Source organism: Mastomys coucha, unplaced genomic scaffold (genome assembly GCF_008632895.1).
Source record: "Mastomys coucha isolate ucsf_1 unplaced genomic scaffold, UCSF_Mcou_1 pScaffold3, whole genome shotgun sequence".
Taxonomy (NCBI): Eukaryota; Metazoa; Chordata; class Mammalia; order Rodentia; family Muridae; genus Mastomys; species Mastomys coucha.
The window spans coordinates 10,848,807-10,869,725 of record NW_022196909.1 but is presented as its reverse complement, the minus strand read 5'-3'; the positions used below and the strand labels follow the sequence as shown (position 1 = coordinate 10,869,725).

The 20,919-nt window shown below is 52.0% G+C and overlaps 1 long non-coding RNA gene across 1 annotated transcript in view; it reads left to right on the top strand.

The window, feature by feature from the left end:
* The window catches only part of LOC116075316, a 7,858-nt gene extending 3,389 nt beyond the window's left edge, over positions 1 to 4,469 (top strand). Inside the window, exons 2-3 of the long non-coding RNA XR_004112524.1 lie at positions 2,792 to 3,557; positions 4,265 to 4,469. This is a non-coding gene — a long non-coding RNA (uncharacterized LOC116075316). The remainder of the gene's footprint in view (positions 1 to 2,791; positions 3,558 to 4,264) is intronic.
* The last annotated feature ends 16,450 nt before the right edge of the window (positions 4,470 to 20,919 follow it).

Below are 20,919 nucleotides of genomic sequence, written 5' to 3'. Positions count from 1 at the left end.
CAAGATCTCCATGCCAAGATTCAGGATGGAAACTTGTATCTCTCAGCCTCCAGATTAGGGCCACAGGTAAGCCTTCTAATTCTGGATTATAGCTCATTTCGGATATAGTCAAGTTGACAACCAGGAATAGCCACTATACACACACACACACACACATGCCATTTTCCACAGCTATGCTGTTAGCCTGGGCGGTGTCTGTCCTATATACCACTCCAGTTCCAGTGTTGCGAACTCTAGGCCCAGGAAAGGGGTTTTGAGGTTTGCTGGTGGTTTTGATGACTTGTGACCTTTGTTGTGGGTAGAGCAGGCTACACAGGTTCAGAAAGAGAAGACAAGACCTAGAGCAGTGGTTCTCAGCCTTCCTGATGCTGTGACCCTTTAAGACATCATGGTGTGGTGATCCCCCCATAACCATAAAACTATTTTCCCTGCTGCTTCGTAACAATATGTTTGCTACTGTTACGAATCATAATGTAAATATCTGATATGCAGGATATCTGATATTTGACCCCTGTGAAAGGGTCATTCCATCCTCCACCCGACGGGGGTCTTGACCCACAGGTTGAGAACCCCTGCCCTGGAGCATTTTTTTAGTCAGCAATCACAGCAGAATGAACACAGCCATGGAGTATAAGAGTGACCGAGGCAGAAACTCCAGATGGCGAAGACTGAGGAAGGTAAGTGGCTGTGAAGTGCTAAGACAGGGAGTTCTGGCCCCCAAAGAGCTACGAAGAGCCAAGGGCCAAGAAACCCAATAGCCTAAGAGCTCAGGGGCTGCGCAAGCAAGCGCCAAGTTCAGGCAATAAGCCTCTGTCGTGAGAACACTAAGTCTCTGGGTCAAAGCCAGAGCTGTCATCCCCAGTTGTGATGAGTTAGAATGAAAGACCTAGGGGTTTACACAAACAGTCCAAAAGCCACTGGCGATCCGGCACTCCAGCTGCTGAAGGGCTGGTCCCTGTGGACTGTCTCTACTTAATAAAGTGAGAGGCCCTCAGTCAGCCGTCTGTGACACTCTCTCGGAGCAAATGCTGGTGGCTAAATGCTGGAGCTAAAAAGTACTTTTTAGCTATAATCCGGTGAGCAGGACCCTAAAGTTCAAAGGCAGGCCCATCCATCCCTACTTCCTTCAATCCAAGATGGACCCTTTGAGTCCTCCGCCTCCCACATATTCTTCCCCTCCCTCCCCTCTCCACCCAGTGAAAGATGAAACCGTACCAGGACAGGAGCGAATGTCTCAGCACCAGCTGTAATACAGGTCACATGCCTTCAAGTAGCTTACACGTGTGCACATATCCATCCACCATGCATGCCCTCTAACTAAAGCAATAGTTCTCAACCTGTGGGTCATGACCCCCTTTGGGGTCAAATGACCTTTTCACAGGGGTCACCTACGACCCCTGTGAAACACAGATGTTTACATTACGATGCATAACCATGGCAAAATTACAGTGATGAAGTGACAATGAAATTAATTTTATGGGGGGGGGGGGTTGGTCACAACATGAGGGACTGTATTAAAGGGTCGCAGCACTAGGAAGGTTGAGAACCACTGAGCTTCAGTATCAGACCAGAGCCTGCGGAAGAACCCCTGTGCCCAGATAGCCCCACACCAATAGCAAAGACAGTGTGAACAAGGCTACCTTCCTGAGACACAAGGAACTGCTCTCCCTAAAGAAACAGGAGTGGGTGCCACTGGTCACCCAGGGAGTAGCACAGGCTGCCCCCTCTCTCTGCCATTCTAACATAAAATGGCCAGGTGGAAGGACCCTTAAGGTCATCTAGGATAAGTTCCCCTATGTAGGCATCTGGGCTCCTGAGAACATGTACCCATGCTAGGAGCCCGGAGGGTAAGCAAGACCACCAAATGCTCAGAACAGGAGCAGCGGGATGAAGTCTGAGCCTGCCAGTGGAGACTTCCAGAGGGACAAGGGCTCAGTGAAGACTTTGGAATGGAACCAGGAAGGTGGAAGCCCAAGTGAAGAAACTAGGAAGTACAAGAGCTAAAGATGAGAATAAGACCAGGGCTGGTGAGATGGCTTAATGGTTAAGAGCACTGACTGCTCTTCCAGAGGTCCTGAGTTCAATTCCCAGCAACCACATGGTGGCTCACAGCTATCTGTAAGGAGATCCGATGCCTTCTTCTGGTGTGTCTGAAGACAGCTACAGTATACTCATATACATTAAATAAATCTTTTTGAGGATAAGACAGAGCATAGTGCCTGGCAGGCACAGTGGCTAAGCCAGCGGTTCTCGACCTGTGGGTTGCAACCCCTTTGGGTTCGCGTGTCAGATACTTACATAATGATTCATAACAGTAGCGACATTACAGTTATGAAGTACCACCAAAAATGACTTTATGGTTGGGGGGGAGGGTCACCGCAACATGGGGAACTCTAGTAAAGAGCCGTAGCGTCAGGAAGGCCGAGACCCACTGGGTTAAGTGAAAAGACTGGGATATAGGAAGCCTACCAGGTGTGGGCAGGAGTTATGCCCTAGTTATTGCCACCCCCACACCCCCACCCCTGGCACTGTGTCCGCCAAGGTCTGTCTGCCCCGCCTGACAAGCAGGGGTCACCCTACCTAGACCCACTGATCTGCGTCTCCCCCTTACACTACGAGAGGCCAGTTAGAGAGCTCTCTTCCCTGCCTTCATTATTTCCCATGTCCAAATTTCTTCCCCCCCGCACCCCCCCCGCTTTTTTCTTGCTAAGAGATAGTTTTTAAAAGAGAGTCCCTGAGCTCAGCCCTTTCCAGCCTCGTTAATTCTGTGCCCTACCTCATTTGTTCCGAGGACCTACTTTCTCCTCCCAGCTGCCGCCCTCCTCCCACCGGCTATATTCGGGTTTCTGCTCCGTCCTTGGTAACCTTGGGCACCACTTAGAGGAGCACTGCGCGTGTTTTTCTCTGCCAAGGAATTCTGGATACAAAGGAACCGCAGAGGTCAAGCATCTGCTCGCATCCAAACCCTTCCTCACACCTGAAATCAAGATCCCTTTTCCTGCAAGCCAAGCCCAAGGTGATCCGGTCTCAGCTCCAAGCTTGCTGTCTACACAGCCGATGTGGACACATAGGGTAACTTTCACTAAGCCCAGCTTCTTCCAGAAAGACAGAGGCTGCTGGAGACTCACCATGCTCCCTTGACATGGATTCCCTCAGAGTGCTCTGTCTGAGGCTAGTCTGCAAGAAGAGGGCCCCTCCTATCTTCCTCGGGTAGCTTTTGCACCTGATGTTCTCGGGATGAGCAGGGCAGGGGACCAAGCATCATCCTTGGCTTGCATCACATCTGATACTAAGATACTTGTCCCTGCCCCTTCCGCTGCCGCTGTTCTGGGGAACAGTAGGAATCTAGAAACATCTTCCCTATTTGGGCTGGATATTGGCTCCTGGGCTCTCCCTGTTCTGGAGCCCCATTGCCCTCAGGTAGCACCTAGAGAAGTAATGAAGACAGATCTGCAAGACACTTGGCAGCAGCCAGCCCTCCCCAGCCTGATGGCATTCCCTGCCCTGTCCAGCATCTGGTTCTGCACCCTGAGCAGTGTGCACTTCCTCTCCAGAAGGTAGTGTGTCCCCTAATCAAGGGGGCAGGGTGGGACGGGAGGCTGGAGGGTTGTGGTTTGAGCACTTAGGACAGCTGCCACATGCTGAAGGTGCACAAACAGCTCGGAGGCCAGGCTCTGGCTGGGAGTTGCCGGCAGTCCAGTCCCAGAGTGCATTTTTGTATAAACGTCTCTTCGGCTACTGTTCGACTCGCTCTCCGACCCTGATGGTGAGTTTGGCGTTGCTGTAGGTTGAGTCCACTGTCTTCATCGGTCCAGGTGTCTCTGCTGCGAACGTCTTTAGGAACCTATGGGGGTTTCTCTTACCCCTTAGGGGATAATGATGCTAAAAATTCCTTTTTTGGAGGGAGAGATAAAGTGTCTACCCCTCTCTCTAAGGTCCCAACAAATCAAAGTGTGATTCCACCACAGTTCACTCAGGAGAACCAGAGTATATCTGGCCTCTATACAGAGCAACTGGTGAGGGATTACAGGCGGGAGCCTGGGTGGCCTTAAAGAGCCCATACTGGGCAGTCTTCAGCCATCATCATAGCTGCCTCCGCCCATGGCTGTGTAGAAGGAGTCGGCTCCCCTTGTCCTTCCACACTACATACTCTCACTAGTACTTCCCTGAGGCGACTTGCAATCTGGACAGAATCTGGTTGGGAGGAATGGCTGGATGCTCAGGGGAAGATCCCTGATCAACCAAGCAAGCCCCTTCCATAAAGGAATATCGACAGTCAACGAGTCCAGCCAGGATGATAGTTTTCAAGAGATCCAGCAGACCTAAAGATGGTGGCAGCTTGGCTCCGAGGATAGTCCTGCACAGTGCTCTGACCCTTTGGCCTCCCACTCCTGTATTCTTTCCACCCTTCCTTTCTGCAGGGGCCCGTGGTCCTTGGAGGGAGTGATAAAGAGATCTGACTGCTCTCCAACTCCAGGCAAGTACAGAACCCCGGAGCCCTCTCGGCATTGGCAAGTCTCCCAGGTATTCCTTCCACACAAAAAAAAAAAAAAACCACAAATGAGGAAAAGCATGAAAAAAAGGAAAACATCCAAACACACAGACTGCGGTGATGAAAAATGGCCATTATGATACCGTTTAAAACACAAACTCGGGGGAGCTTCTCAGTTGCCACGCCATTTAATGCAGCTGTGGCAGTTGCTTCCCCGCTGGAGCCTATGACTTCCCTAGTCACAGGGTTTTGTCTAAGGTCCTAGCACCTGATGTGGCTCTCCCTGAGTGGGCCCTAAGTCCAATCAAAAAGTTGCTTCTATCTGTAGACACATGTACACACGTATCATCATCATCATCATCATCATCATCGTCGTCGTCATCATCATCATCATCGTCGTCACACAAGCTGATGCATCTTTCCCGGCACTTCCGTCATGAAGCATGGCGGATCCAGCATCCTTAGTAGCAACTCCTGACAGACACCACAGGAGCCAGCCTGAGCCTTATTTCTCCACCGTCTGCAAACCACGCATGTGGTACCTTCAGCGACAGAGCCTCAGCACCTGGTTCTGGAGTAGAAGTGACGACAGCCCGTGTTGACCCTCCCCCAACAGTGGAATTCTCTGCAAACTTCTGGGATCACCTATGACCGTGCACACAGGACATCCTTGTTTACTCTTTACCATTTACCGGCCCAGGCTGGTGTAGAATTCGTCCAGTTGGCACGTGTGTGTCACCCAATCATAAAATTCCCACGAATGCTACAGCTACACCTGGCCTGGCACCCTCTGTAAACTCATTCCCCCTTGCTCGCTCTTTCACGCACACTCCTGTCTTTCATATGGGCTCTCAGATCTTCCAAACACTCAGAGAGCAGCATTATGCCATTTATAACAAACTCTCTTTCCAGAGGATGGGCAGGACTGAGCCTGCCATTCCCATAACAAACAGTGGGGGTTACAAAGATAACCTTGGCCTGTGTTCAAATCCCAGCAACCACATGGTGGCTCATAACCATCCGTTATAAGATCTGACATCCTCTTCTGGTGTGTCTGACTGAGGACAGCTACTGTGTACTCGTATACATAAAATAAACAAATAACTGGTCGGTGATGGCGCACGCCTTTAATCCCAGCACTTGGGAGGCAGAGGCAGGCAGATTTCTGAGTTTGAGCCCAGCCTGGTCTACAGAGTGAGTTCCAGGACAGCCAAGGCTGCACAGAGAAACCCTGTCTCAAAAAAAAAAAAAGAAAAGAAAAGAAAAGAAAGAAAGGAAGGAAGGAAGGAAGGAAGGAAGGAAGGAAGGAAGAAGGAAAGGAAGAAAGAAAGAGAGAGAGAGAAAAGAAATCTTTTTTAAAAATTAAAAAAAATAAAAAGATAACCTTGGGCCTTGGGGAAACTCTCTGAAAGCTTGTTGTCTCTGTTCCAAGCACGTGCTGGGGTGATCATTGAAGTTCAAAACCAAGATGCTCCACTAAGTTCAAAGGCTTAGCACAGCACCGAGAGATTCATCCGTTCCTATCAACTGCTTCCTCAACGGGTCAGTGTCGGGAAGAGTAGCGTGGATGGGAGGCGCTGACCTAGCTCTCCACACTCCCCAGCAGTCTGATCCTCTGCACGGCAGTGTTCCAGAGCACCCTGGGTTACTCCACCAGGGGAATCCAGCGAGACATGCTCAGCAGCTCTACCTTACCAGACCCAGGTGAGGATGAGGCTCCGCTGCGCTGTTGGTTACCTGGGTCCCGAGAGGCCCTGGGCTGGTCCGCACTGTGGCGCTCTCCGCCCACCACACCTGGCTGCCAGGGAGGCCCGCTCCTAGCTCAACCTTTCGTTAGGAGGAATATGTAGCCTGGTGTGGAGATGAGAACTGCCCGCCCTCAGGACGAGTTTAATCATCTTCGGCTGCATTATTTTATCATGGCTGCCTTCTGTGAACTGCTCCTCTGGCTTTAAAGCCTTTCCAAAGCTCCTTAAAACATTTTGGCTTTCTAGTCACACGTACCCCCCTTAGGGGTTCAACGCAAATCTTGGCCGTTTGCCTTGGACTAGCCACAGCCGATCTGTCTCTGCTTTGTCCCTCTTATCTCTAGGCTGTTCTCGTACAATGCTCTTTCCACGGTGGGTCAAGCCACTTCAAGCCTCCAAAGCCTTCCCTACTTGATAAAAAACCGTGTCCCGCAAATCTGCCAAAGCTCCGCGCCAACCTGGCAGTCCTTACTAAACCGGTTCCTCACACTCCTGATGAACTCCGACCTTTGCTGTGAACCGGACGTTATACATTGCTTCCCTTACACCTGGCTCCCTCGCCAGGCAGGGCCTGTCCCTCTATGTCCTGGCAGCCACTGCCATCAATGGGGACCTCCATGGTCGATCGCCAAGGGTCTCTGATGGATCCTGTGAGCCAGTCCATCAGGACCGGTCCCTCTTGTCCTGCCTCAGGCTATACAGCTCATGTGTCAAGGACAGATGTGTGGTTACGTCCGTCCCTCAGTTTCCCTGCTTCTGCAGGACTCAGATGGCTCCCATCTACCCCACCCCCCACAGCCCCACAAGCCGTGCTACGAGAGATCCTTTATTGCTTGTTTAAAGCTCTTCCTTAATTCCAGCAATTTTTGAAATTTTAGAATATTCCCTGATTACCAGAGTGTCTCACGTTGACTGTTGCTAAGATCCCTTGTGCAGGGTCTCTCACACTGTTGCTAAGCCCCCTGTGTCTACGTGCCCGGTCCTATTTCTCCTTTCTCTGTATCAGACCTTGGGCTCCAGGGTAGTCTTCTGCTACCCCCATTTACTTCTTCCCCTTTGCTACCTGACTCGAGGTTTTTGGGGTTCTAGGAAGAGCTCCTTAATACAGAGATGATTGGGGTTCTTTCCCCTTTGGCTTCCCAGCTATGAGTAGGGCCAAGCCAGTACCTCCATCTCCTCCAAGCCAACCCCGAGGACGTCAGTTGCAGGTCTCTCTCATTGCAAGCCCTGCCCACCGACACACGCCTACAGTCACCCTCCAGGCTGCCACCTTGATCTCAGATCCATCATTACCCAAGGCCACCTCTGCAGCTGCTTGCTGGCATTGCCACCCCACCACAGCACGACTCCCAGGGCTAGCAATGTGTGTGATCTAGACCTTCATCTGTTCTCGGAATATGGCTATACTCCTGGCACAGACCCCACCCATCAAGCAGGCATGTCGTTCCATACCACCTAGAAGAAAGACAACCAGGGATTCCCCCAAGACAACCCCTACTCAGGTGGCCGCACCTTAGTGACATATCTCACCATCCTCTGCTTTTACCAAGCCAGGGCAACTATTCCCCCACAGCCACACTTGCCACATGCCACACAGGGACAAGAAGCCATGGTGAATTTCCCTCAGCAGACACCCCACCCTTAGGCAGCATGACGTCAGACATCTGGGTTTTGTTGTATCCCATCTAACCTGCTAGCTATGGCTGAAATTCCTTCTTTTGGGGAGATGTGAAGAGTGTCTACCCTTCCTCTGACCCTCCCAATGACAAACCAAGATTCAATTCTGCCTAAAAGTCTCTCAAAGGACACCATGGGAACCAATGAGTTTGCTAGGCTTACACACAGAGCAATGGGAAAGGGATTATGGGAAGGAGTGCGAGTGACCTCAAAGCAACTACGTTGGACAGTACAAAGCCAACACGGATGATGGAGCCCTCTCCCAGAGTCCTTCCAAGTCTAATCTTCTAGCCCCTCCCTTAGATCATGTGCAGTTAGGAAAGAATCGCATATAGCTGGTTAGGAGAAACAGTCCAACACTCAGGTGAAGGTTTTCTTTCGAAGCAATATCATCGGTCAATAAACCCAGCTGTGATGATCTTTTATGAGCAGACACAGGTGATCTGATGAAGATGCTGGCAGGTTGGGTCAGAGAATAGTCTTGTATAAGAAGAGCCAGTGACAGCCAGGCGGTGGTGGCACACGCCTTTAATCCCAGCACTTGGGAAGCAGAGGCAGGCAGATTTCTGAGTTCGAGGCCAGCCTGGCAGCCTGGTCCACAAAGTGAGTTCCAGGACAGCCAGGGCTATACAGAGAAACCAGTCTCAAAAAGCTAAAAAAAGAAAGAAAGAAAGAAGGAAAGAAAGAAAGGAAGAAGCCAGTGACAGTGTGAGAATTGAGCAAACTGGGACACCTCATAAAAATACCAAGGAGCAAGGAATGTCCATTAAGCCTAAAGACAGAGCTTCAGAAGGGTTTACCGAGCAAACATCAGTCCCCAGGAGATGCCCTAATTGTGGGGAGCAATGCCCGGCTCCAGGAAACATCCCAAGTAAGGGGTGGATCTCCCCCTACCCCTCCTACATGCAATCGGTATCTCCTCCTCACCTGGGGCACAGAGGTCCATGGAAACAAAGAACAACGAGCTCCACCAATGAGAGATAACTCGTGCTGTAAACCTATGTTCTGGGAGAGTATGCTTTAGTTCCTCGGGGTCGCCTTTGCTGGAATGCTAGATGACCCCAGTATACTGGATCACTAAAAAGCTCATGCTAATTGCATTGTTCTCCATCTCTGTTTTTGTGAGTGGGACGACATCCTGGACGTAAGACTCGGTTCTCCGAATCTTACAACAACAGTCCCAGGCAGGGTCCTCAGAGAGCTGGATTCAGTTCCCAGGAACCATATTACTCACAACCATCTATAACGAGATCTGGTGCCATCTTCTGGCATGCAGGTGTACATGCAGATAGAGGCTTCAAACATAAATCTTTTGAAGAGGAGGAGGAGGAGGAGGAGGAGGAGGAAGAGGAGGAAGAGGAGGAAGAGGAAAGTGTACCTTTGAAATTCTGAAGACAAATCAAAGCATCATCCCCACCCTGCACCCATGGAGGGAGTTTACCCAGAAGCTACATTCCAGAGAAGGAGAAAGCTCAAAGAGGGACCATGAACCCCAGCACTACAGAGCAGTGAGCCATAGCCTGACCCATCCATGTCCACCCTTAGACACCCAGGCAAGTTCCAGAAGCCCAGAGGGAAGAGCTTGGACCAAGGGCAAGTTAAGAGTGCAGAGAGTCATGGAGGACCACAGATGGAGGGTCCACTATTCCAGGGCCCGGAAATCTCAGGCACAGAAAGGAGCATTACATGTTGGGCAGAAGTTGACTCATGCCCCTTCAGCAGGCAGCCATGCCAGGTAACAGACGCATAGAGACCTGAGAAAGGGCAGGGGCCAGGAGTCCAAGACAAGGAGCACTTCTTAGCAGACTTCACATATGAGCTCTGTGGGGGAACTTCCTCCACACTGACCTAAGACCTATCATACTGCTGCATGTGGGACACGCCACAGAAAGCTGGCAGCCTGACACTACCAGACAGGAAAGAGCGTGTGAGGGTCAGGCAGCACTGGGACATTCCCAGGGTCACATCGGAGCTCCATCAAGAGCCATGGCTAAGAACTCCTTTCTTCACACCCTGGGACAGAGGAGTCCTGGCTAGTCCCTGCCCTATAGGAGTTGAATGTAAAGATGAAGATCTCTCAGGGGTGTGTGTGGGCACAAAAATAGCTAAGAAGAGTTGTCTGGCCAGACTCCATCACTGAGAAGAAAACTGAGGTTCAGGGAGCATGGCCAAAACTGAGGGCGGTTGGAGGTCAGGTGGGGTCAGCAGGCACGACTTCTGATAGAAGCTAATGTGTCCTGCAGTCCTCTGGGGAGACTGGTTTCCTTCCTTGGTTTCCAGGTGACCTTGGGCCAGTCATCTTGATCCCTCTGGCACCTTCAAGAGGCCTCCCGCTAAGTCGGGGATGGAGGCTTATGAGAGAAGATGGCCTATAGCCAGGGGACGGAAGGGGAGAGGAGCAGGTGGCTCTGGAGCACGGAGGTCCCCTGATGCTCTGCTGGACTGGTCAGCAGAAAACTAGGACCTCCAGCCAGAACACCTCACTGTTCTGCCGACCACCCCACCCCCTGTAACCACCACTGGTCCTGACCAAGCTGCTCCAGCAACTTTTCACACGGACATATCACCTTTGCTTGTCATCTATGGTAGTTCTAGGGGTGAAGGGGTATGTGTGTGTGCTAGCATATGTGTGCACATATGTGTACACGTGTGGGTGCATGCATGCCACCCAAGCCCAAAGGCATATGTGTGTGGGTATGGCAGTGGCCAGGGTTATCCAGTGCTTTGGATGTGGACATAAAGAAAGATGGAGGGTGTCAGATCGTATTTAAAGCTATGTGGACGCATGTGTAAACACTTGTATGTTTGTTGTATGCCTCGACTTACCCATTACTGAGAGGAGACAGAGTGGAGAGTCTGGGTAAACAGGGTGGAGGTGGAGAGCCACAGTGTCTGGGAGGAGTGTGGCAGGGGTGAAGCAGCTGCACACACAGCTGATGTCACTTGATGCTGACCTGCCACAGCGGTGAGGAGACTGGACGAGTGTGCTTGCATTGTCCTGTGCCTGGTGATCCAGGTAAGGTGACTCTGCTCCCAGCAAATGGGAGTCGGGCAGAGGGATGGGACACAATGACTTCCTGATCCGTCTGGCAGTCGGGGGTGTCCTCTCCCCACCCCACACAAGTGCTTCTCTGCCTATGTTGCCCACCTGAGTCAGAGTGGGACCCACAGAGGGACCACAGCTCTGCCCACAGGGCCAGAGCTAAGACGTCCACGGCTCCCTGATTTCTGAACTCTGATGCTCTGCAGGGCTAAGAATTATTAGGCTAGAAATGGAGAAACTGAGTCCCAGAGGAACAGTCAGAATGTAGGACTGACCCTAACCTAGAAATGCCCTCTGAGGCCCTGGGAGAGGTGCAGCCCTGGGGGAGGGGAGAAGCCGCGAGGAAGGGGCGGGGCCTTGGAGAGGCGGGGCCACCTCATCTACACGTCTTGGGCTGCGGTCTTCCTCTTGCCTGAGCAGCCTTAGACTGAGGCAGCCCTCCCCCTCCCCGTGTCCCCAGGCTCCTCCACAGCAGTAAACCTGTCTTATAAAAACCCATGAAAGGCCTGGCTGTCAGCCACAAAAGGCTTCTTGGTCCTGTACTCTGGCCGCATGTGGCTCTTAGCAAAAGCAGGAGTCAGTGAGATGCAGGCACTCAGAGGCTCTGTAAATCTATCCAAGATATTGTTTATCCCTTCCCGACATGCCTCTGTAAAAGCCACTCCGCTGAGTTTACAAATTATGGGATTCATTTGATGCTGGGGAACTGGCTTCTAGCCTGAGTGAATCCAGCGGGGTAAGACACGGGGACCTGAGCTCAGCAACTGTCTAGCTGGGCGACCAAGTCACAATAAATATTTCTTCTTCTGCCTCTCCATCTGTAAAATGGGGGTGCAGGCAGCTGGACTAATGAGGTCTTGGATGTGCAGACCCTGCTCCAGGCTTGGCACAGATGAGATGCTTAATACAGGAAGGTGGAGGTGACGGGTATTATATCTTGCCTGGACTAAGAGTTGGGATGGGCGGGGCAGTGGTGGCACATACCTTTAATCCCAGCACTTGGGAGGCAGAAGCAGGAGGATTTCTGAGTTCGAGGCCACCCTGGTCTACAGAGTGAGTTCCAGGACAGCCAGGGCTACACAGAGAAACCCTGTCTCGAAAAAGCAAAACAAAACAACAAACAAACAAAAAAGAGTTGAGATGGATAACACATATACAGTTAGAGGCCTGGGGCTCCTGGCTTCCTCTAGCGCAGTTCTGTGGCAGGACCCTCCTCTGGAGAGGAGAGTCATGAATTAAAGCCAATCCCACACTGATATCACGAAGAGATTCTTCCTACTCTTTCCACAGAGCAAGCAGTAGATAATCTCTCTGTGGGGGATGGCTATACCTTGAATCTTCCAAACTCTCTTACTGCTGAGAAAGTCAAGCCACCCACAGACTGATCCCTTAAGGTTTCCCCGCTTTCTTAGGTTACGAAGGACTCTGAGGCTACACCCAGATGATTGGTAAGTCTGGCCTTAGAGCATATGGGGCAGCTTCAGGTCTGGTCCCACGCTCTGCCATCCTTGGGAAAGGACAGATGCCATACTGAGAAGTCGACACTCTCTATGGACCACAGAGGCAGGTGGCAAAGCCACACCAGTGGCTGGGGCCTACATGGGTTCCCCTTGTTTGAAGGAAGTTCTGCGATCTAGAGATCACAGAGCGAAGAACAACACAAGAGCAAGCCCTGGAGGCCCGAGAAGGGGTTAAAATGCTCCTTGGAGGCTGTGGACCTTCGCCAGACCCGTTCATAATGGAAGTTAAGAATACTTAGCTGGAGCCTGGCGGTGGTGGCGCACGCCTTTAATCCCAGCACTCAGGAGGCAGTAGCAGGCAGATCTCTGAGCTCAAGACCAGCCTGTGCTCAAGAACAAGTTCCTGGACACACATGGCTACAGAGAAACTCTATCTCGAATCCACCCCCCACTTCCAAAAACACTTGCATGCAGAATTTTCTGGCTACCACCTGCTGGGTAAACGGAACCCTGGTGAGTGGGGCTGGAGCCCCAGAGCCCTCCAGCTGAGCTCCCAGCTGGCAGGACCTAGGAACACAAACAGCCTATCACCCTGCCCCAATCTATAAAGGAAGAGATGAAGAGGGGAGCCATCCCGGCTGGAAGCCACTCACACCCCTCCCCCAGCCCCTCGATAGGCAGCTCCGTCCCCCAGCCCCTCGATAGGCAGCCCCCTCCCCCAGCCCCTCGATAGGCAGCTCCCTCCCCCAGCCCCTGGATAGCCCAAGCCTCTCTTCCAAGGTGGACACAGCAGAATCCTGAACTGCCCTTTTTAAGCTCCTCTCTACAAAGGAGGGTGGCTACTGTCTCTGCCCCGTGCCCCCTCCTCCTCCCAGGCATCCTCTACTCCATCTGCTGTATGCCCAAACCGAAAGAGGGAGGGGCTTATGCCCATCATCCCACCAACCCCCACTACAGTCTCACAAAGGTGGGAGCCCCTCAGCACAGACGGAGGCTCAGAGCAGTTAGGGGTTCAACACCCATAAAACCTGCTTTTGCAGCCTCCCACCTCCAGGGGGAGCTCCCCAGCCCCCTGTACCCAACCAAGGACTCATAGGTGATGGCTATATATTGATGTGGCAATGCCTTCCATATCTTTCACTGAAGGGGAAGGGGCAATAGAAGCACCCCTCTCCAAAGAGGCAGAGGGAAGTGGGATAGTGACCCAAGTGCCTGGGGTCATTGTTTGATCACCCAGCGTGCCCCTGTTCGAGCACCCCGTTCGAGCGCCCCCTGTTCGAGCACCCCGTCCAAGCGCCCCCTGTTTGAGCGCCCCCGTTCGAGCGCCCCATGTTGGAGCGTCCCCTGTTCGAGTGCCTTCTGTTCCAGCGCCCTCGGTTCCAGTGCCCCTGTTTGAGCACCCCTGTTTGAGTTATGTCAACACCGATATTAGATGCTGCAGGGTCTTAAGCGCTCCAGTATGCTGTATCCAAGGCAGGGGTGGAAGAGACTGGACTGCCCTAGTGAGGATTTGGGTTGGAGGCCAAGGGAAGCAGAGAGAGGAAGGAAGGCTGAGGCTTTTGTTTCCAAGCGGGAGTTTGTGTGAGCAGACCCTGTGAGGTGCTTGGCTAAGGTGCCAAGGCTAGACCTCATGGGCCAGGCCCATGAGGCTCTGCCTCTGAGCCCAGGTCGGGCTTGGCCACTCAGGACTCAGGAGCCCATCTCTTGAACAGGTATCTCGTTGAACATGTTTCTTTTGATTTGTTTTAAGATAGAGTCCTGCTGAGTAGCTCAGGCTGGCCTTGATCTCCCAATCCCCCTGCCTCAGTCTCCTCTAATCACAGGTGTACGCCATCATATATGGCTTCCTTAGTTTGGGAGGTTTGAGGGGCGGGGTTTCAAGACAAGATTTCTCTGTGTAGCCCTGGCTGTCCTGGAACTCACTCTGTTGACCAGGCTGGCCTCAGACTCAGAGATCCGCCTGCCTCTACCTCCCGAGGGCTGGAATTACGGTGTATACACCACCACTGCTAGACACTGGGGTTCCTAACCTTGTTAGTCTCCAGGCTTCTAGCAAGTATAAGGGGCTACATGTAAGCAGAAGTCCTGGAGGGAGAGGTGAGCCTGCCACAGGCCAGGAGAGCCTCAGCCAAGCTCCCAGGCTCCTCCTGCTCAGGAGATTGACAACGAAGAGACTGAGGAGGGAAGGACTTGGATGAGCGAGAGTTCTCAGACCCTCTGGTGTCTCATCCCCCTCCTCTGTGGACTGGGACCGTGGCCACTCGAAGACAAGACTGTTGTGAACAACAGAGTCATTCCCTAGCATGCTGTGCACAGTGGGCACCGGAAACGTAGTGATTATTGCATAGGCAAAGGGATCCCTTTGCCCTTCAAGGATCGTGAGCTAATTGCCTCTCCACGGTCGGTCGGCTGTCACGCCAAGCTCTTGCAGAAACCACAGATCAACCTATAGCTCTTGAAACTCAAACACCGTCTAATAACGTCCGGGGGCTTTACAAACGCGCGCCCACGCACAGAGCATGCGCAGACAAGTATTGAAAGTTGGGCTGTCCTGGATTTGAAAGCTTCTACAGAGTATTTCTGAGTTTCATCTTAGAAAACAACCTTATCGATAACTGCCCACCCCCACCCCATCCCTCCCCCGGCACATCCGGGAGACCACAATCTGCACCCACTCAACCCCAGCCCCACCCTACCCCAGGAAGATGGGAGCTCGCCCGGGTGCTCATGACATATCCGCACGATTTGATTCCTATCCATCAACCTGACCTATGACCACCAGTCCTGGCGGGTCATGAACCTGCCCTGGCCAGGCCAGAGCAAGCCAGGGGAGGAGTCTTGTTTCTAGGCTGTGAAATGCAGGCTCACCAGGGACTTGACCTTAGGACCTTCATGTCTCCAAAGTTCCTCTAAGATCCCATGCCCCTCCCTCAGTCTAATTCCTTCAGTAAATGTTCACTGAAAGAGCGGGGCAGTAGTGGCATACGCCTTTAATCCCAGCACTTGGAAGTCAGAGGCAGAAGGATTTCTGAGTTCGAGGCCAGCCTGGTCTGCAGAGTGAGTTCCAGGACAGCCAGGGCTACACAGAGAAGCCCTGTCTCAAAAAAAAAAAAAAAAAAAAGTTCACTGAAAGTCTGTTCTAGCCGGCAGGTGGTGCCGCACACCTTTAATCCCAGCACTTGAGAGGCAGAGGCAGGCAGATTTCTGAGTTTGAGCCCAGCCTGGTCTACAGAGTGAGTTCCAGGACAGACAGCCAGAGCTACACAGTGAAACCCTGTCTCGAAAAGAAAGTCTGTTCTAGGGAGCTGGAGGGATGGCTCAGTGGTTAAGAGCACTGACTGTTCTTCCAGAGGTCCTGAGTTCAAGTCACAGTAACCACACAGTGGCTCACAACCATCCGTAATGAGATCTGACGCCCTCTTTGGGTCGGAGCGAGCAGAGGTCCTGAGTTCAATTTCCAGCAACCACATGATAGCTCACAACCATCTGTACAGCTACAGTGTAGTCATATACATAAAATAAATAAATAAACTCTTTTAAAAGAAAGAAATAGAACTCAGAGCAGCAGCCAGGTCTCTTAATCACCACTAAGCTGGGGCCAGAGAGATGGTTCAGCAGTTGAGAGCACTGATTGCTCTTCCAGCGGCCCCAGGTTCAATTCCCAGCACGCACCCACATGGCAGCTCACAATTGTCTGTAACTCTAAGATCTTACACAGACCTACATGTAGGTGGAAGAAAAAAAAAAGAAAGAAAGAAAAGAAAAGAAAGAGAAAGTCTGTTCTGTGCTGGGTGGAAAGAGCCCCACCTGTCACCTGCCTGCCATGGAGGAGCCTACCCCAACCCGTCAGCATGAACTGAGCTCTGTAGGGGGATGTGCAGTGAGAAAGCCCAGCTAGAAGCTTGTGACCCAGGGACCCAACTCTGCTGAGCCATTGGCTATGATGATAGAAATGGGTGACTGTGTGGTGTGGGGTCCAGGAAGGCATAGGAACAGAACGTACACGGCCCGGGAGGTCAGAGAGAACAAGGAATAGAAATATTTGGTACAGGGCTGGAGAGAGAGATGGCTCCGTGGTTAAGAGCACCGGCTGCTCTTCCTGAGGTCCCGAGTTCAATTCCCAGCAACCACATGGTGACTCACAACCATCCGTAATGGGATCCGATGCCCTCTTCTGGTGTGTCTGAAGACAGCAACAGTGTAAACATATATGTAAATAAATAAATCTTTTTGTTTTGTTTTGTTTTTTCGAAGACAGCGTTTCTCTGTGTAGCCTTGGCTGTCCTGGAACTCAGAAATCCGCCTGCCTCTGCCTTCCAATTGCTGGGATTAAAGGCATGTGCCAACACTACCCGGCACAAATATATCTTATAAAAATAAAAAAGAAGAAGTATTTGGTACAGAGAGTCAGACGTACCTCTGTGCTCAAAGCACAAAGGGGTTCACACTGTTCCCCAGTTCCTGGATCCCTCGACCCAGCTCTGTATATCCACACACGGGATCCCAGGGCTGTCTGTGACGCCTGTCAAAGTACAAAGGGCTCTGAGTCTCTGTTCAGACTCACCTGGGACCTTTCTCTGAGATGTCCCCAAGCTACACCTACACAGCAGCCACTGTCAGAGGGACATCACGATCACTGCCACTAACCAGGACAGACAGGGGACACCTGCCATATGGTGAGCAACATAGGAACTTGGCCGGGATCACAGGCCTCCTTTGAGATGAAAGGATCTGTTAAGGTAGAGCCCCTCCCCCACCTCCTTATTTCCCCCAGAGAGACAAGGTCTGGTTGGTTACTTAGGATGGCTTTGCCCCACTTCTGGAACCACATGCAAGCTTGCCAAGCACTGACCCAAGTCCCAAGTCATCACCTCCTCCAGGAAGCCTGCCCTCTCTCTCCATACCTGTGGTCTACTTGGTCCCCATTAGAAATCAAACTCAAGACGGGCTGGAGTGATGGCAAGACGGGCTGGAGTGAGAGCACCAGCTGCTCTTCCTGAGGTCCCGAGTTCAATTCCCAGCAACCACATGGTGGCTCACAACCCTCCGTAAATGGGATCTGACGTCCTCTTCTGGTGTGTCTGAAGAGAATAACTGTGTACTCATATACATATAATAAGTAAATAATTTTTTTAAAAATTATAAAAAAAAAAAAAGAAAGAAAGAAAGAAAGAAAGCTCAAGGCTTCATTCCTTTTCTAAGGGCCGGGGGATTGGGGCTGGGGTCCAGGATGAGACCTCTAGGCCTCGAAGGGGAGAGTCACCATCAGAAAAGAACTTTGCTTCTCTAACTTCAGACAAAGAAATGAGAAAAGAAGGGAGACAATGCCCCCCCGCCCCCTGTCTTTGCTCTGGAAGGCATCTCGTTTGTCTTGCTCGGCTCAGCCCAGAAGAAGGAAAGGCTAGACAAAGGTGACATATGAGTGTTAAAGAAAGAAAGACAATTCATAAAGCAGGGAAGCTCTCTCCCATCCACGCCTGCCCACGCCAGCCAGACCAGCACCCTCAGCTCTACCAATCCTCTTTGCAGCTGGACAGCACCAGAAGCGCTGGCCCTTCACGCAACCCATGGGCAGAGAAAACAAGGCATCCATGAGGACATGTATGACTTATGGCTTTAATCTCCCCGATAGAAGGCCTTTAAAGATTATTTCAGGGATGAAAAAAAATAATAATAATCCTGAGTAATGAATCAGGGCCTTAAGAAACTGATAAGCAGCCGGGAAGCCGGCGGGGACCCGAGCTCTTGATTTAATTAAAGTCTTTCAGAAACTCCCTGAGACAAAATCCATGGAGGCCATCAAGGTGATAAAAAGACTGTGGGTCCCTTTAAACCAACTCACCTGCCTCGTGAATCTTCTCTAGAGCAGAGAGGGTGGACAAGGCTCCGTTCGTCGTCAAGGACCCAGGGAGGGAACACTGCAGATGGGCCTGGTTTGGGGCTTGCTAAGAGGACCTCTGAGTGACAGAAGGTACTACACAGAGCTCCTCAGCCAGGGTTGAGTTCAGAACCTAAAGGATGCAGGAGAACAGGTCAGATCTGGGGTAGGATGCTGTGTGTCTGTGGATTATTTGCTGTCCCTCTCTGGGACTCAGTCTCCACACCTGGTGTCCGCTAATAAGAGAAGACCCTAAAGGATGGGTCTTTAGGAAGCACCCCAGAGCTGGCCTTCCGGGTCTGAAATCACGTGTTCCTTAGTTCGGAAGAATTAGATGGACAGTGTCTCTGTGTAGGTGAGTTCCTCTCTTCCAGGGTAGGCTGGAAAGGTCAACTTACAGCCAGCTCTGCCACTGGGCTCTACAAAGGCTCCCGAGAAACTGGAAGGGCTGGGCCTGGAAGAATAGAATCAGAAGAGCAGCGGTCAGGGGTCTCTGTGTCCTCAGCTCTGGCTCATCCTCCTGGAGGATGGACAGACAGACAGACAGGCGGGGCGGGTGACCATGGTATGACCTTGTCAGCCCTCAAGCCTTGGCAAGCTGCTGGGTACATACAGGTGAGTGAGTCACTCAGACCCACTGCAACGGGGCGGCTGGATGAGTTTTAATTTCAGATTTACGAAGAGCGATCTGGAGCGTGTGTGTGCCCCAAAGGTTGCATTTATTTGCTACCTCTACCAACGCCGTGCATGCGTCTCCTGTACCCCATGCCTGGCCGAGAGCCGCTTCAGAAAGAAGCCCCGTGTAGCCAGCAATGGATGTGGGACATGGCCCTGGAGCCTCCAAGGAAGTGGTGGGAGGGTAAAGAGAAGATTCCATATCAAAACTGTAGGCTGCAATGGGCCAGCCCCAAACCTCTCTAAGTCCCTGCTCTCCAAATCCTGGCCCGGTATCACATACGAGGGCTGGTGTCAGCGCAGCCGGGCAGTGGCTGCCACCTAGTGTTCATAATGGGAATGGCAGGTCGTGGCACCTAGCGTCATGGAAGTGTTCTCAATTGGGTGGGTAATTGTTAATATTTTCACCACACTTGACAGAAAAAGACTCTAAAGCCCCACTCATCACTGCCACTAGTCCCCGACCCCAGAGGACATCATCCCATTCATCATGTGGGCAAGGACAACAGAGGCTCCTGTGCTCCACTCTCTCACGTCTGGATGGCTCTGCGGGCTTCCTGATGGCTCCTCTATTATCATGGAGTGTCCACAGGTCAAATGCAACTCTAGAAAGTAGAGTATATGTGTAAAGTATGTGCATGTATGTGCATGTGCGTGCGTGTGTGTGCAAGTATGAGAGAGAAACAAAGAGACTGTGGAAGCCGGGGGACAGAACTGTATATTTTTTTTGAGAAGGGTCTCTCTCTCTCTCAGTGGCCTGGGCCTTGCCAAGCAGGCTAGTCCCAGGATCCACTTGCCCAGTCCCAAGGATCCACTTGTCTCTGCCTCCCCAGAGCTGGGTTACCAGCAGGCATCAGCCTGCCTGGCTTTGCCTCCAGTGGTGCTGGGAATTGAACTCTGGTCTCCAGGCTTGTAGCACTTGCCCAGATGAGCTATGTCCCCAACCCCCAGGAAGCAGCTATTAGACAGTAGTTGTCCCAGCGATGTTGAGTGGGCAGCCTTACCTGGGAGGCAGAGAGGGACACAAGAGAAGACAGAGGGAGGAACCACCACATTCCGAAGCCCCAGAGGGGCCACCCGGTGGAGAGAACCCTTCACCCGAGCCCTCCAAGCAGACTCTCCTAGATGAAGAATGGGGGAAGGGGAGACTCAAAGGAAGATTTCTCTAGGAGGAAGAAGTCACAGGGGAGCTTATCACTGGGCCCCCAAGAACCAGAGATCGTGGTGGGAGGGAAATAAACATGGCCTTAGAGAACATGGCCACGATCTAGTTCATCCCAAAAGCCACCAGGGCAGGAGAAGGGAGAGGAGAGCCCTGGATCCGGAAGGAAGAGGAGACACTCTGGCTTTTTCTTCAGGAACCAGGTTTATCAATCCAGCTCTGTTTTAACAGAGCAAGAAAGACTCGCCTGACCCGCAACCACTGCGTCTGCTGAGTGAGTCCAGGGGAGCACCGAGACTGGGAATGTCACCCAGGGTCCCCAAGCGAGGGCAGAACTCCAGCCGGCCCATTCAGTGCAGAGGGTTCTGTGCCACGGTCACTGTGGCAGAGCTGACAAAAAGCCCAGAAGCAAGGGCTTCGTGAAGGACCTCAACTATCTTGCTGGTCCAGATGGAACTGCTCTCGAAAGAGGTTAAGTCTCGGGAGCTCACGGGCAGCAGTTTCTAGGAGGGATTACACACAGACCCACAGCTCGCAGCAGAGAAACCAGGGAACACCCACCCCACCCCCAAAAGACAGAGGGAGAGTCAGGCGCGCTCTGTTGGAGGATGGGGTCGTGTTTGGCTGGCTTGTGTAGTGCCCACCCTCGGGCAGCCTCAAGAGGAAGGTACTGAGACTGAGGGGCACCAGAGTGCCAGGGCCTGAGGACAGTGCCACCACTAATCAGGAAGGTGGCTTCTTAAGGATTCCATGATTAGCCGGGAGTGGTGGCGCACACCTTTAA